Source organism: Lolium perenne, chromosome 7 (assembly GCF_019359855.2).
Source record: "Lolium perenne isolate Kyuss_39 chromosome 7, Kyuss_2.0, whole genome shotgun sequence".
NCBI classification, from domain to species: Eukaryota; Viridiplantae; Streptophyta; class Magnoliopsida; order Poales; family Poaceae; genus Lolium; species Lolium perenne.
The window spans coordinates 189,666,870-189,683,051 of NC_067250.2; the positions used below are offsets into that span (position 1 = coordinate 189,666,870).

At 40.2% G+C, this 16,182-nt stretch overlaps 1 long non-coding RNA gene across 1 annotated transcript; it reads right to left on the reverse strand.

The window, feature by feature from the left end:
- Nucleotides 1–7,312: 7,312 nt before the first annotated feature.
- LOC127326238 (uncharacterized) lies at nt 7,313–11,924 on the reverse strand. Its single transcript, XR_007867725.2, has 8 exons — nt 11,444–11,924; nt 10,675–10,747; nt 9,709–9,750; nt 8,918–9,139; nt 8,501–8,577; nt 8,235–8,427; nt 7,830–8,001; nt 7,313–7,727 (listed from the first exon to the last, which is right to left on the reverse strand). It is a non-coding gene; the product is annotated as an uncharacterized lncRNA (long non-coding RNA).
- Nucleotides 11,925–16,182: the final 4,258 nt, after the last annotated feature.

Below are 16,182 nucleotides of genomic sequence, written 5' to 3' on the forward strand. Positions count from 1 at the left end.
CAGACGACGAAACGAAGACGACGACCCCCTCCTCGTGTTTATCCGAAGCAAACCGGTACGAGGGTTGGGCTCCTTCTGGTGTTGGGCTGGGCTGGTGATGGTTACTCCACGGGCTGCTGCTGGGCTTGACTATTGGTAAGTCTTCTCCTCTCTTCTTTTCTTTTTTTCCAATTATTTTCTGTTTTATTTTCTATTTTCAATTTCATCTTTGAATTCAAATTTTACTTGTAGGTTCCTTATGATGTTAACATGTAGTGCAATGATGATTCCACTACTTTTCTATTTGAAATAATTATTTTATATTTGGTTAGATTCATACTTGTGGTTTATTCAAAATATCAAATAGACATGAATTTATGTATTCATTTTAAGTTCCTTATTCTTGTGAGATCAACTCTGTTTAAATTATTTGAAATTACCTTCTTGTTCATGGTAGAAATATGAGTAGGGTTTGATTATGTGTTTAACCATATTGGTTGTTCACTTGTATTTTAAATATGGCTAACTTTTCAAATAGGTTTCTTAATGGTGATAATTCAATCCATCACTCTCTTAGCTCTAGGAATATTTTATTAAGGTTTATAAGGTTTCTTATTAATGTATAAGGGCATTTATCTGTATTACTTTTATAAGAAAACAATTTGGAGTGGATCTTATTACTTAATTTCTTATTTGATAATGTGGTCACTTTCTTATTATTTTATGTCCTCACCTATTGGCTAAGGATTTGGAACTTAATGGGGCTTAGGTTTTAGTTGTGATCACCCAAGGGATGCACAAACTAGGGTTGAGATAAAGTTCTAGGATATAGAGATGAAATGACACCATATTGTATTGGCTAGGGTTTAGTCTCCCATGTGCATGATAAAATGGTTACTTGCTTAATATTTCATGTGCTCCTCTAGGTACTAAGGACTTGAGGATTGGTTTTACCTTGTACCAGTAGGCTACTATTATTATCTTTAAGATATCATTGAAGTATCTAGAGTGGCTATGGTTCTTATTATGGTTACCTTTTACTATAAGAATGAGTGGTTATTCACAACAAATTAAGTATAAGGTTTGGCACTAAGGTTTTCTTAGGTTCATTATTTGAGAAATAAGTGGAATGTAAATGTGATAGGATTCTGCTTATGATCACCAAGTGATTCACAAGTTGGGATTGAGATATAAATCTAGGGTTGTTTACTAGTGATCTCCCTATGATTTCATGTGGTCAATGATATCTACTTATCATACAGGGTTCAACTTATGGCTTATTCTCCTATTTCTTCAAAGCATGATCATGGCATTATCATGATCAACTTGTTCTTAATATCTCTACCTCAAGTTCTTAGGGTTTATGATCATCACTCAATTTATAATGATCAAGGTTTGGCTTCCTAAGTTATCTCTCAAGAATTAGGTTTCTCACTCCCAGGATTAGGTATTGTCTTGATCAACTAAGTATATCACTTCTAATTTATCTTCTTGAATGGGACTACTATGGTTGCCTCTTCAGTTTATATCCCAGGAGAATGCCTGAGATATTATGTTAGGGTTCTACTTAATCAATGATGATATAATCATCTGATATATGGATAGTTCTCTCCCTCACATTCAAGTGTTGCCTCAATTACTTGAGTGTAACACCATAGTTTGGGCTCTCTTATAAAGGAATGGTTATTCTAGGGTTTAGGGTGTACTCCTAATATCTCCTGAGGTATCTAGGTTAAGATTCCATTTGGTTACCTTGATTGGATTAGTCTCCCTCCTTATTTTATCAATTCATGGATATGGTATTATTCCATTTGATCCCAGATTATCTCACCACTCTAAGATGAGATGGTTTAAATCCTAATACTTTAGTTCAAGGGTTGTCCTTGGTTCTTAAATAGGTAAAGCTAGGATTGGTATAAATGGTCTCTCTCTCTAGGGATTGTCTTGAATAATACTCAAGGGTTCTTCTTGAAGATGATGATTTGAATTCTTGGATGTATATCCAAGGTTTAGCTCAAGGTTTGTTATTGCTTCTCTAATAATAGAACTCTCACCTCTCTAGGTTTGATGCATAATAATTTGGAATAGAGAAGAATTATATTCCTTAGTTTGATCTCCTTGTCTTGTTTCCAAGATTAAAGTAGTATAGATATCATAGGGTTTATGATAAGAGCATAGATTAGTTTAAGACATGGAGAAGATAAATGAAGAATAGTTTCTCCAGTTATTGTTACTTGATTTCCAATTAAATGGATGTTTATATGTTATGGCAAATATTACCATCTTATGATATTTTATAATATCAAGTAATTGATCCTTGGTTAAGGTGTTGTTGTGTTGGTTTTAATTCCATTTGATCTAACCCCTTAGATCAATTCATCTCTACCCAAAACAAGGTTTTTACAAAGGTCACATTGAGGTTTATAACGCTTGACTTGATGAGCTACTTCAATTCCACCAAGGTCAAGTGAAACTTCAGTTACTGTGACTGTTTTACTTTTAAAGCGCGAAAATTCCCCGGATTTTCTATGCATGAATGCAATGCACACATCTGTTTCCTCTATTTTTTGTAACCCCAAATACTGGGATATTACACAGACCTTTATGCAGTTACAGTTCATTCTCAAATGTCTTGCTTTTCCAATCTTTGCCTATATATCTTCACCGTGACCTTTCTCTATCTCTATTTCTACTAGGGTGTGTCTATGTCTCAGTTAACTGAGATTTTTTTTAAGTCTCAGTCACCTCAGAAAAGTGCAACTGCAGTTTAAAGAAAAGTGCAAATCGGTTCAGTTGCACATTTCTGGCAGAAAAGTGTAGTTGCACTTTTTTAATAAAAAGTGTAGCTCAAACATTTTTTTTAAATGACTTAGACTTAAGAAAATATCAGTTGACTGAGACATAGTAAAACTCTTTCTACTATAGTATCTACACTACTTAAAAAGGAGGAACATGTTCCCTATTCTGCCACTACGACCACCTTTCGTCGTCTGGCTTCGTTCGACTCCTTCGCCGCGCGAGCGTGCACATGGGCCAAAAAGCCCAACGAAATCCACCTACTCCTTTCTCTCGTTCAGCCGTCTCTCTCGCTTCGTCCCCGAGGAACCCAAACCCTATCTCCCCCAACACCACCACATCCCCTGCCTGTGCCCCTTCACCGCCGCCGCCTCTCCTAGGGATGGAGCCGGATTGTCCCGTGGCTGGTGCCAGCGACGAATGGCTCATGGTGCCTCTGATGGACGAGTTCGGCAAGCCGAGGAAGGAGGAAATCGACATCGACGCGAATGGCTCATGGTCCGATCCTTGATGTGATCCTTTCCAACGGCGCCAAGGCATCCAAACCAGGCAAGAATACCACTCCCTGTCCCCCACCCTGCACCCACCCTTAACCCATCAACTGATTGGGGTTTCTGCATATGTGTACTTTTAGTTCTTTGCATTGCTTGGGATGTCTGCAATGATATATATGTTTGCCCCGGTGAGGAATCATTGAGAAAATTATCTACACAAGAGTTGGTTAAGGATGTAGCTATTAGATCTGTGGTTTCTCCGATGCCTCATATCATCCTTTTTGATGGGGCACGTTACTGTTCAATGCTATTTACTGAAAGGTGGATCAAACTGAAACAATTGCCTCATTAGATTTTATAAGTGTGCTCCCTCATGATATTTTGGTATGAACTGACTCAATCCAAATGCAGTGAAGCTTTCCTTGAGGATTTACAATAGCATGGTGCTAAAGCGGATCTATTCTTATGAAGGAAAGATGCATACTGATTTATTACTTGAGGTAATCATACTGATTTATTACTTCAGGTACTATTTGAAAGGATTTCTTTGTTATGTTGGCTTAGTATAGCAAAGTGCTCTCCACGAAAAACTTAAAGGGTTGAAGGTCTAGCATGCTAATAGCACAATGTTTTCTCTTTAGTTCCTTTAGTTTCCGAACAACAAAAACTGAACCCACTTGAAACTAAAGTTTCTTAGCTATACCTGTTTAAAACTGAAAAGCAAAACTCTTTTACGAATAGGATTTATGGCAGGTTTTTCTGCAAGAGATTAACATATGATTGTTACGGTACCAGCCTAGGTTTCAGGCTATTCTGGTGTTGTCATTGAAGCCAGGGACATAATCTATAGCAGGTTTTCCTCTCTACCACGAAATTGGTTATGAGCACCGGTTAATTTTGCAACACAACAACTATGTTCAAGAGATATAATTGAGTATCTTTGTCGTCTTTCTAGGTTGGCCTAAGCATATGTTTGGAGTTCTAGATGTACCTCTGTATGTTCAGGTAAACCGAGACTCTTGCTTAAATGATCATTTTATCATTGAGTTCATGATGAAGCAGTTGTGAAGTATGACATGACTTTATTGTGGGAGTTTGTTATGAAGTCACACTTACTGTTTTTCTTTGATGAAAGTATTCTTCATATTGGCACTTAATATTAGTATGTCAGGTATGCCGAGCGGAGCGGATATTAGAGGATCGAAGGATCTGAGCATCCCCACCCCCCCCCCCCCCCCCGGTGAGTCGCCACCATTTGTAGCGGCGGCGTCCACAATTTCCGAATACATGAGGTTGGCAATTGGCATCCTCCTTCCTCACGCGCTCCCATTCTTCTCCCTCAGCGGTAGTCTTGGTGGCTCGGCGAAGGCCTCCCAAAATCTGGGATGGGAGCCTGCCAACCTCAGTGTGGCTCGTGTTAGGACGAAGGCGTTTTTCCATAATCTTGATCTATTCCTGCACATGCTGACTACTCCTGCCGCCTCAATGTACAATTTCCTTTGGCAGGTCCAGGAATTACCGCTGATAGCATTGGTTATTTTTAACACATGTCGTTTGTTATTTTGCTATGCAAACTGTTGGTCCTAGCATCAATTTGCATGATGCTTCATCTACTAATTGTCCAGGAATAATGTCAATATATTGGTGCGTGAGGCATCTTTGGTAATCATGGTTTACCAAATATTACATTTAACCCGAGTGAGCCAGGTTATCTGCGTTACTGACTGTTTCAGATTTTTCAAGTTACTAAAGCTCTCATATTTACGAATAGTGGTGTCAATCCGGAAGTTAATTGATGTCGGTTCCCAACGTCCGGAGGGCGTGATGGAGCTAGAGGACCTTGGTGCAGAGTACTTGGAGGGCTTCTCCGCCTCTGTACATACTCCATATATCTGATAAAGTAATCATGCCATCCGCCACACTTTTCTGTTCCCTAGAAAACTGTTCCCTAGAAAACGCCTTTGCCTTATATCGTCTCCCAAACTTCATCATCATCAATGGTAGTGCGAGAAGATCATGATAAGAAAAAATCATAGTAAATCAGGTGACTGGGTGGATGTTAGTAGCATTTAACTTAAGCTTTTTTATATGTTAGGACATGTTTTAATTGATTGATCCCCTTTTACTATAGGATGAACTCACTTATTGGTAATTTGGGATTACACGCATCTACAGAGCAAGAGCATGGATATAAAAATGGGTTGGAGATGGAATTGATCTACTCCAGTGCAGGTTACTTGACCGGTCACTTTCACAACTTGAAGAAAATCATGTTATTTTACGGATGATAAAAATGTTTTATTTGTTCCAATGGTAAGCTATTCTGAATTCATATTATGATGTGGACCGCTCATATCAGATCACTGACCATCGGGTGCTCTTTTCCAGCCTTAAGGAGATGCTACAAAATTGCCTAAAAAGAGTTTTACTACTACTGAAATTATTAGTCTGTCTTTTTTAAACTAATCTTTCCATTTATTAGAATCTTTTTTCTACAACTTTATTTGCTCTGCAAGATACTGCACTGCCTACTAATCTTTGTTAAAGTTGTCTATGATGTTGTATAACCAGAGTTTTGTGCGTATATGCATCTATCTAATTTACTAAGCACACATGTAATCAGTGGACTAATATCCACTGATGAGGTCCCAGATAAACAAATAAACAAGTAACGAAGAGCTGGTTTACTAAAGTTTTGTGCAAAATTATATGAAACAGAAACAACAGTAGATGGAACCGGTATGCTCATACCTCGTGGTGACACAAAGCCTTGATCTTAACACATTTTCTTATTATTGTATTTGCATACTTACCTTTTTGCCACTGTATGCAACTATGCATTATCCAACATGGTCAGCGTAAAACCTTTTCGCTAGACTTCCTTCTGTGTAGACTTCATTTACTATCTTTCATATTACATTTGTGAAGTGAGGTGTTTTAGCAACCTTTGTGCATACTAGATGACCCGTTGCGCTATCGCGCAAATGGCAGAATCAAGCCTGAAATTTAAACCATAAGGGAGGATAGACAGGTTGGCTGAGCTCCAACAGCATCCGGCGGCATGCACTGGAGAAAATGTCCTCAACGACCCCTTCGCTCTCCTTTGGCTACACCCTCTGCCCCCATTCGACGGTTCCTTCCGCCTCTCCTCTGCTAACCCCTTAGACCCACCCAACATCTTTGTTTTTATTAAGCAAACTAAAGAACATTTATTTGATACAAACGAAAGAAATATTAAATAGAATAGCAAACATTTATCAAGCAAAGTAATAGAACATATTTCGATTTTATACATATACATTCAACTAATTTATTTAAACATAAATAAAGTATGCCAATAGTACCATAGGTACAAAACATAACTAAAGGCTAGTACTACAATAGGTACATTATGGAACTCAAGTGATGGTACCTATGTGTGCATTCTCTGGAAATGTTGTCAAACTTATAATAGAACATTTGAAACCTTTGGAACGATTCTACAGGAATTTGAATCATCCGCTTCCAGATCAGCATCTGGGTTATAGCATTCCATCACTGTGAATGGGTCACACTGCTTCCAGATCAACATCTGGGTTATAGCATTCCATCACTGTGAATGGCTCAAACTCTTCTGCCTCTAGATCCATCACCGGTTGACACAAGGCTGCAGCTACATACACTGATACACAATAATAGTTGAAGGAACAGATCTTTTTTGGTGAGTCCAAATAACACTTCTATACTCCTTGACGTCTGCTAATGATCCTGGATGGTAACCATCTGTATCAAACATGCCCAAAGGGCTAAGAAAATCTTCAAGCAACCTTAGGAGCATAGAATTCTGGTGCCAAACCTTTCTATAAGCTATTTCAATGGGTTCTGCAATACCACATAATATTGACATATATTCCACCTAAATTCACAAATAAACACACTCAAAATAGTCTACCAGAATAAGTATTCGGAACCACCAATATTGATAACTCAAAAGTACGCTCAATGCCGACATTAGTGTGATGTTTTGTCACAGCAAACAACCAGCACAACGATTAGAACCCCACGCAACTCATGAATGGTTTGAAATAAACATGCATGTACAAAAGGATCTAGAGTATAATTACATGCGTCAGTATGATAAATGGTTGATGAACTTGCCCTTCCAATTCTTACCACACCACAAAACCACAACAAATATGCAAGCAGAAGAACTGGGTTAAGAGATAAAGGTTTTGTTATGAAATATAAATTGAACACCTCGCGACCACACACACACACACACACACACATACACTCCTCTCCTACTCTCTTATGATCACCACCCCAGGTTCCACCACCATGATGTCCTGCGGCCTCGGCAACGACTGTGGCGCTGCAGCGAAGCTCGGCCATGGCAAGTCGGCGGAGCCTAAGTGCTCTGCAACTGGAGCTCCACGAGCAGCGCCCTGGAAGTCATGTGGCAGGTACCACTGCTCCAACCTGTAGACCACGGCAGCCATGATGTCAGCGCGCCATCGACTATGCATATGAACCTGCAGAGAACATCCAATGTGTAAAACTGAAGAGTACATGCACAAGAACCTGAAGAGGACGCTGCAGCGAAGCTCGGCCATGGCAAGTCGGCGGAGCCTAAGTGCTCTGCAACTGGAGCTCCACGAGCAGCGCCCTGGAAGTCATGTGGCAGGTACCACTGCTCCAACTTGTAGACCACGGCAGCCATGATGTCAGCGCGCCATCGACTATGCATATGAACCTGCAGAGAACATCCAATGTGTAAAACTGAAGAGTACATGCACAAGAACCTGAAGATGACATAACAAAATAGTACAGCTGGATGTGTAAAACTGAGCAGTTTGTGAAGAGATCATAAAAAGACATGATAAAGTATATCTTGATAAGTAACTAATTAATAGGGATGTGAATGACCGGAAAACAAAAAAGGAAATGAAATATGACACAAAACAGGCAGAGAACATGAGAAGTTACATGCAGGCTACTTCGTGTTTGATGCTAAAGCTTCGCCCGCACAACGTCGACGCCATGCAGTGCTGGCAGAAAGGATGACCATCATGATCGTGAAACCCCAATCCAGCGCCGGCTTCGACCATCGAAGCAGATCACCCAAAATCCAGCGCCAGCCTCCACCATCGAAGTAGATCCAACATATCCGTCCTCCTCCCTTCAGGTCAAGCAATACGTGAAACCATACTTTCTAAGATAAATATATAGTTACAATCCTTGACAGTAATCACCTGAAATTTTTCCACTTCTTCCACTCAAAATTAGCACTGAATATCGTGCTAAAAATAAAAGGTGGGGCAATGCTTTCCTGCTTCAGTACACACTAAGGTTAGTCGTGTCAATGTTGTAGTCAATAGAGGTTACTTATATGAAAATCTTTCTTAGGCAGATAAGAGAAGTAACATTTTTTTAGGCAAATAAGCTCAATTTTAGCATCTCCTAAGCTCCCAGCCACTTTAATTTAAGACAGATTAACTCAAAACAAATGGCATCTTGTGTACCATGGCAAGCAAGAAATACAAGAACTTGCTGAATGAAATGGACAGAGTAATACATGGCATGGACTTTCTAGCGAAAAATACAATTGAAATGAGCAGAGATAGATCAAGAAAACAAACATGAATGCATCGTATAAAACTAAAACGTACCTTTCTACTGTAAAAAGTCAGGGAATTCCCACACAAAATAGCAGAGTAGATAGTAAGACAAGTGACCATCTGAAGCAACACGCACATCAGAAAGATGCACCATGGTATAAAAAAATCCCTAACTGCACCAGGAGTACTTATGTGTAAGTATCTCAGTTATTTCTGGTAGATCTTTATTGATGTACCAACGACACAGAGCACTGCCGCTCAATCCCCTGCAACCTATGATCATGAAGGGTAAAGATGTTTAATAATTGGGTTAGGTAAACGATGTTGGGGCACAAGAGAAAGAAGTAGCACTTTAATAAATTAGTCTTAAGCTAGAAGCTTGAAAAGTAGGAAAACATAACCGCAGTAAACTAACCCAGGAACATCAACATGAGCTATTCATAGTTTGTAGACATAGATGAAGAATCAATGTGTTCTGGTTCTGAAACATAAATATATCTCTAATGAAGTGTGCAAAGATAACCTAACTTTTGTCACAGTAAGCCAGTTCTACAAAAGTAAACGGATGATCCAATGCACGTTTAGTACTGGCGAAATGGACAAACCGGCATATGTATACTGAAATTAGAGATGTAGAAAGCAAATGTCCCAAAGAATCTGCACAACCACAACAAACCATCACTCATTTATTGATTCTTTGAGTTATGCAAGACATCTACTGGCAGATAATACCTCAGACCAAAGACCATATGTATTTCCTTATGAGAAATGGAGCTGAATGAACAAACAGTCTATAAAGGAAACATAAAATGCATTGGTACAAGGCAAAGATAGGGAACCACCTGGCAGAAAAATAGGAGCAGCAACAATATGCAGCCTAAAACCTGAAAAAATAGAAAACTTATTCTATATCCCAGAAACATGCAAAGCAACAAATAATCCCTGAACAGGACAGACTAAATCAGAATATAGAAGAATAGAAGTACAATGGCAAATGCAGAGCAATAGCAAGGCATGCAGCATAAAAAAGGGATGGCGAAATCTGCATATTAGGTAACCAAGCTCTCACTTTTATTATGCACTAAAAGCTTAATGGCTGAAAACATGAATTGCATTTGTAAACTGATATTATTAACCGGTATAGTGTGACTGGTTAAGCAAACCTGAGTTAACCAGAAGTGCAATGCAAGCACAATGGTCATGTCAATATGCTCTTAGCTAGTTGCCTGTAAACTGATATTATTAACCGGTATCGTGGGACTTTTCAATCTAGCGGCTCACATGTATTTGAGCTCATTAGAGGCATGCAATCAAGTCGCTAGATTTATCTAACAAAATAAATCTGCATGCTGTTCTATGATCACATTATATCTGTATGCATCTACCGGCTTAATGCATATATCAGCTGAAATCTCTGTGTAGCTCTTAATGCTTATGACATAGATTTCAGATCTAGAATATGAAGAAGACAGACAAAGGAAGGACAGCTACCTGAACAAGTGAGAGCAACGCACTGGAAGAAAAAATTAAAATGGAGCAAGCTAGCTAAAAAAATCATACAGAGAATCATAGTAAATATATTGGTGTAAATATTCACAAATCTACAATAGCAAATGAATAGTGGGGCAGGGAAAAACTTTAGTTCACCATCTCTAAATAGAAAAAAAACAGAAAAAATATGCAAAGCAAAACCCACTGAAATTAAGAGTCGCTAAATCACATTAATAACAGTAGTCAATATTTCTCACATCAATTGGTGAATATTTGCCAGTACATTAATAACATAGAACAAGTGCTAAACCGAATACCGTGCTGGATCCAGTGGAACCACCACCATGTCCTGCATCCTCAACGACAATGGTAGCGCCAAGGCAAAGCCACCTTAAAGACAAAGCAAACATCACGTTATGAAATGGACGAAAACAAAACAATACATGCCTGATTGGCAAAGAGAAAAATGAGTTTGTAGAGATCCATCAACTTGCATGGAGTCTATAAATAAATCGAATTCGAACCAGAGAACATGTCAAACATTAACAGGGAGGGATAATAGGTTTGGAAGAAGCTCACTGGGATAATGCTACGGATGCAAACCGAAATGCAATCATTCATCATACGGGTTCATTAGGAATGGATCAGTATAGGAATTCAACAATTGTTCAGTGGCATATAAACACAATTGCCTTAGTACATTGATGAAAACAACAAACTAACCTATGCAACACGATTTTATTTTTTTGCTCTGATAAAGCTAATGTGGATAACCAACTGCCTCGTCACGTGTACAAGTTTTTTTTTCCAAAACAAACTAAGCTGCTTTTGTAAACGAACATTATCATGGTACTCATGATACATCGCTAACTTTGCATCCAAATGTAAGAATTATTGCATGGACTGATTAAGGAGGTAAAAGCATTCGAACATGCTCCCATTTATATGCCAACTTTCTGCAGTTTTCCCTAAAAGAAAAGTAGTATTCTGCAGTTGAGAAAGTTCTAACTTCATGAGTGAGCTCCTTTTAGATGAACACTCTGCATAAGTACAGTGATGACAAAAACACACACTCGGTTAACATACCCCGTCCCACAGGGGAAGCAGCATCACCATCCCAAGGCAAAGCGCCATCTGCAGCAGTCCATGGCGGCGACTGTACCTCTCCGTCGCCACTGTTGCCATTATGGGGAAATGACCTGCACCTACGTTGCTGGTCAAGGTTGGCCTACACGCCATCTACGACATCCGTGCTGCAAACAGCAGACAGGATGACCATGGACGTGACACCCTGAGCTAGCGGCCGCCTCCACCGTCGACTCTGTCGTGGCCATCCACGCCATCAGCCAGAACCATCCACGCCATCCACTACTCGCTCCAAGACTTACCTAACACTTGATAGAGGACAAAACATATTAAACATTGCAAAATCCTAAGACAATATGTTGTCAATTCAGAATCCTAACACAGTACAATTAGAGAAATAGTAGGAAATTTTAAAGAAATATATTTCATATCACAAATTAACACAAGTTACTTTCAGGCAAATGAATCAATGCATATCTGAGAAAAAAATATGCAGGTTGTTAATTTCCTCTAAGTACATAGTATGATAAAAGGTGACAAAGAACATAAAAAACAAGGCACATGCTACAACGACAAGCAGAATGTGTAGAATCTATGTACGCGATCATACAGTCATAGTTATAGTCTCAAAAAACAGAACCATACATTTCTTGCAAAAATCTGATCACTTGCATAGTGGCCTGGTTGTAAGCTTCCAAAAAACCACACAAGGCGATACTCCAAAAGAACTTCCTCCGCGGCACCACACCAACACAACCCCCAGAAAGTTCAGTGTGACATATGAAAGCTAGTCAAACATAAAGGTAATTCATGGAAAGCAGAAAACAAGCACAAAGCACGGTGCAAATGGAGGCTGGACTAAATCAAGCAAGGCCTTTACAGAAATCTAAAAGGCAGTGCATACATCATGAATGTTGGTTGATTAATTTGCAACACAATAAGGTGTAAACCTCCATATAATGTATTGAACAAAAATCTAAACGCAAGAATAGCATTAAGGTAAGAAAGCAGCAGACAGTATGTCTCTATATCGCTAACATATCTATGTGCATATAAGATATCAGAGATACTGGGCAAAAATAGATAGTGGATCAGAAATCTCACCAGGTACACGAAAGGTGAAAAATCCCACAGGAAGTACCCAACATAATTGTATATCATTCCCGAGCCTGTATGCCATTATATTAGATCAAAAGCTCCATAGAAGTATGAATGATACAGTCCTATCATTCTCAAATATGCCAAGTGCACACTGATGGCAAAATAGAGAATGGATATGCTCGAGTTCAATTGTAACAGACTTGACCAGAAAAGGACAGTACTATAGCTTACGGATGAAATTTGATTCATCAAGGTCTATTGCCATATAAATATTTCACTTCAAAAAGTAACTTCGCCACAGGTGCTATTGTAGGTGCTGCTATTTAAGCGTACGAAAATATACTGGTAAGGAGATCCAACAATTTTATCATAAACATCGAAATGTATGCCTAGACCATTAACAAAGATGGAAAACAGGATAAGTAGCATTTCAAATAGTAGCATCTCATTTTTCTTGGTGTAAACAATTGTCAGATTTTTTTGGAAACCATGGGCATTTGTTTCTATTAATGAACTGAGGCCATTTTTTGTGCCAAAAAGAATCAAACATATGTATATATGGGTCAGTATCTATAAAACCAAGTATTGCACTTGGTTGTTTTAAGTCTACAAACCATTATTTCACAAATCGAAAATAAACCGAGTAGTTTGAAAAAGGGTTTAAAGGTACAAAACAAATGCAGTAATTCAAGTAGATCAACAAAGGAAAATGCTGAAAATAATTTCATTCTGACTCTGCAAGTAGCGTTGCCATCATTCAGTACTGGCCTACCTTTATCATTTCCCTAATATGCTCAGCTGGTGTTCCAAATATACATTCAATTGTTGTTTAAGGGGGAAAAATCAACGGGGCATAGAAAAAGGAGCGTGGGGTCTATAAATTATACTGGAAATCCAAAGTCACTGTGTTACTATATATGATGTGGCCCAAACCATGCTCATGATTAGAAAAAAAACGGAGGTCTTATTTGATTTATTATGATGGAACACACCAAAATGAACATAACATGCTAATACTTACACGAGGAACATTTCTCGCAATACATGTGACCGTCCCACCAATCTAATTTCTATCAACTCGTACTTCATCAATTGCAGCAATCATCTTCTCTGCATATTCTGGAACGGGGCATGTACAAATGTTGCTTCTGATCTGAAGAATTTAAAAAGGAAGATAAAATCAAGTTAATCATTGAGACTATCATGTAAATTTAATGAAAAGAGTGGGAACCACAAACCCGGTCTAAGGTTACAGTATCTGAGTTTCATAATCAACTACGTCTTCAGGAAGTACGACTTAATGCTAGAATCTGCAGGTAAATATTTTTACGCCATAAGGTAAAGATTAATTTAGAGAGAGAGAGCCATAAAATTATCCTTAGTGCAGCCTAAAAGATGAAATAATCAAACATTAATGAGTACTCAGGTAGCTGATTTGGTTGGTTAGCATTTCTATGCAAAATTCAGAGCAAGTAAAATCAGACATCAGCTCACTCGTTAACTCGTACAAGATATCCTCATATCCATCAAGCATGCATGTGCAATTGAAGTAGGGAATTCTGTGAGTTATAGAAATTGATGTAGCAGCCGCTTCAGAGTTGACGGGGTTCTGATTTCAATGACCTGCCAAAGGTGCAAGTCAAAAACTCAGGCCTCACAGCCTGAGAAAGAACAAACACTGGTAAGAGATAGTGCAAAGAAAGTTAAATCATGGCACCCAGACAAGAACCCATAAATATAACAACATTTCATTCTCGGGAAAGTACATAGACTGTCTTTGATATGCTGGCACTCAAGATTATAAAAGGAGAACCCAAGAAGGGAAAACAAAGCAGATCCCACCGTCCCAATTAAAGAGCTTTAGCAAACTTTCCTTCTTGTGGCATGTCTGGATTCTTGTTGATCCAGCGGTGGTGCTCGCGGTTTGCACAATTGCATTACCCTAGGTAATCAACATATGTAAGCTTGCAAAGTTGCAAGAGCTATTGTCAGTGGCAAGATTATGAGATGAATCTATTGAACTTGAGTACCAAGGAAATGAAAATCTATGAGAAATACATCATTAGGTTAGTGTCGCTCATCAGCAAGGAAATGTAATGTAAATATTGCGTAACCTCTCTGTGTGAGCTCCTCCATCGAATTTCTTCCCCTGCAAGCTTACCTAGCATTATTAACCAGTTCATTAACAGAGACGTGATAAAATGTATCTTGACAAGTGACTAATTAACAGGGATATGAATGATTGAATGATGTGGAAAACAAAAAGCAAACGACATCTGACACAAAAATTAGCAAAGAACATGAGAAACTACCTGCAGTGCACTATCCCCTCACGATCCCCTTTCACTCGCTCCCGCCGGCCAACCCAACCGAAAGGGACAGGGCAACATACTGCCGGCACCAGGCAACAGGGGGATCTGCGCCACTGTGAGCGCGTTGTCTTGGGTACGCGTCCTTTGTCCCCCTCGGTGGCTTCAACAAGAGGGCAACGAGAGAAGATCCAGAGGGAGGCTACCGTCGCTGGGCCGCCGCCATCCGTGTCCGTCACTTATGTGCGGGAGGAAGAAGAAGATGGAGGCTGTGTGGGCTAGAGGAGAGGAAAGGACACGCTCGACGGCGACTCGCGGCTCCGGCTCCGGCGCCGCCGCAGTTTGACTCCCAGCAGTGCGCGGCCCAGGATCCCTTGATGGTGAGGAAAAAAGAGGTTAAAGGAGGGGCCAATTGGGGAGAAAGAGAGGAGCAGGAGAGGAGCGGGGATTGGGGTGTCGACTACCGCTGCAAACCTGTAAGGACGCCGGCAATCGCGAGGTGGGATTGAACCCACCGCTCAAGGTCGCCGTCGCCTGCGCTCGAAATCCGCCGCCCACCACGATCTGGCCGTCCCTGCGCGCCGCCACGCCTCCTCTGGCCCGCCACCGTGACCCTCTGCGCCGCCGCGCCTCCTCCGGCCTGTCACCGCGGCCTCGCCTGGGGGCGCGAGCGCATCCAGGGTGGAGTCGCAGAGAGGAGAGGAGCGGGAGGCGGCTCGGGGCGGGAGTGGGGAGGCGGAGACGAGAGAGAGAGGAGACACGGGCTCAGATATTTTCACGAATCGAGATCTAGGTTTTACCGCGGGACATGGGCGCGACGCGGACGGCGTGTGCAGAACGGACGTGGTGATTGTGCTGGATCGCTCGCTGAAACACCGGCCCCGCACGCACATGGGCCCAACCGTCATGGAGTCATCCAGATTAGCAAGAAGTGAAAGAAAAATTACTGCATCCGACGGCTGAGATGAAAAGTGGGATGCAGATTTTACTGTTGCAACCTGATTGGACGACCCAGATTCGTTTGCCCCTTCAGACCCCCTGGTTGAGAGGGTAGTCTTTGAACATTTATAGGAGAAATTATTGTGAAATTGATAATTTTCTCAAATTAGTAACACCTTGACTGTTTTGGCTTCCTGTTACAATCAGTCTCGAGTCTGCTACCTTGTTAACTTGTTTTGGTTATAGCTGCAAAAAAGGTAATCCTAAGCAAGATTGTATTGTACTTTCTGAAATTTAGATTTATTCAAGACTTGTTAGGTACAAAGTATTATATTACATGTTGTGGTCATGTGCGAAACCTTTTGGCCGCGCGAGTTTTGGCTGCGCGCC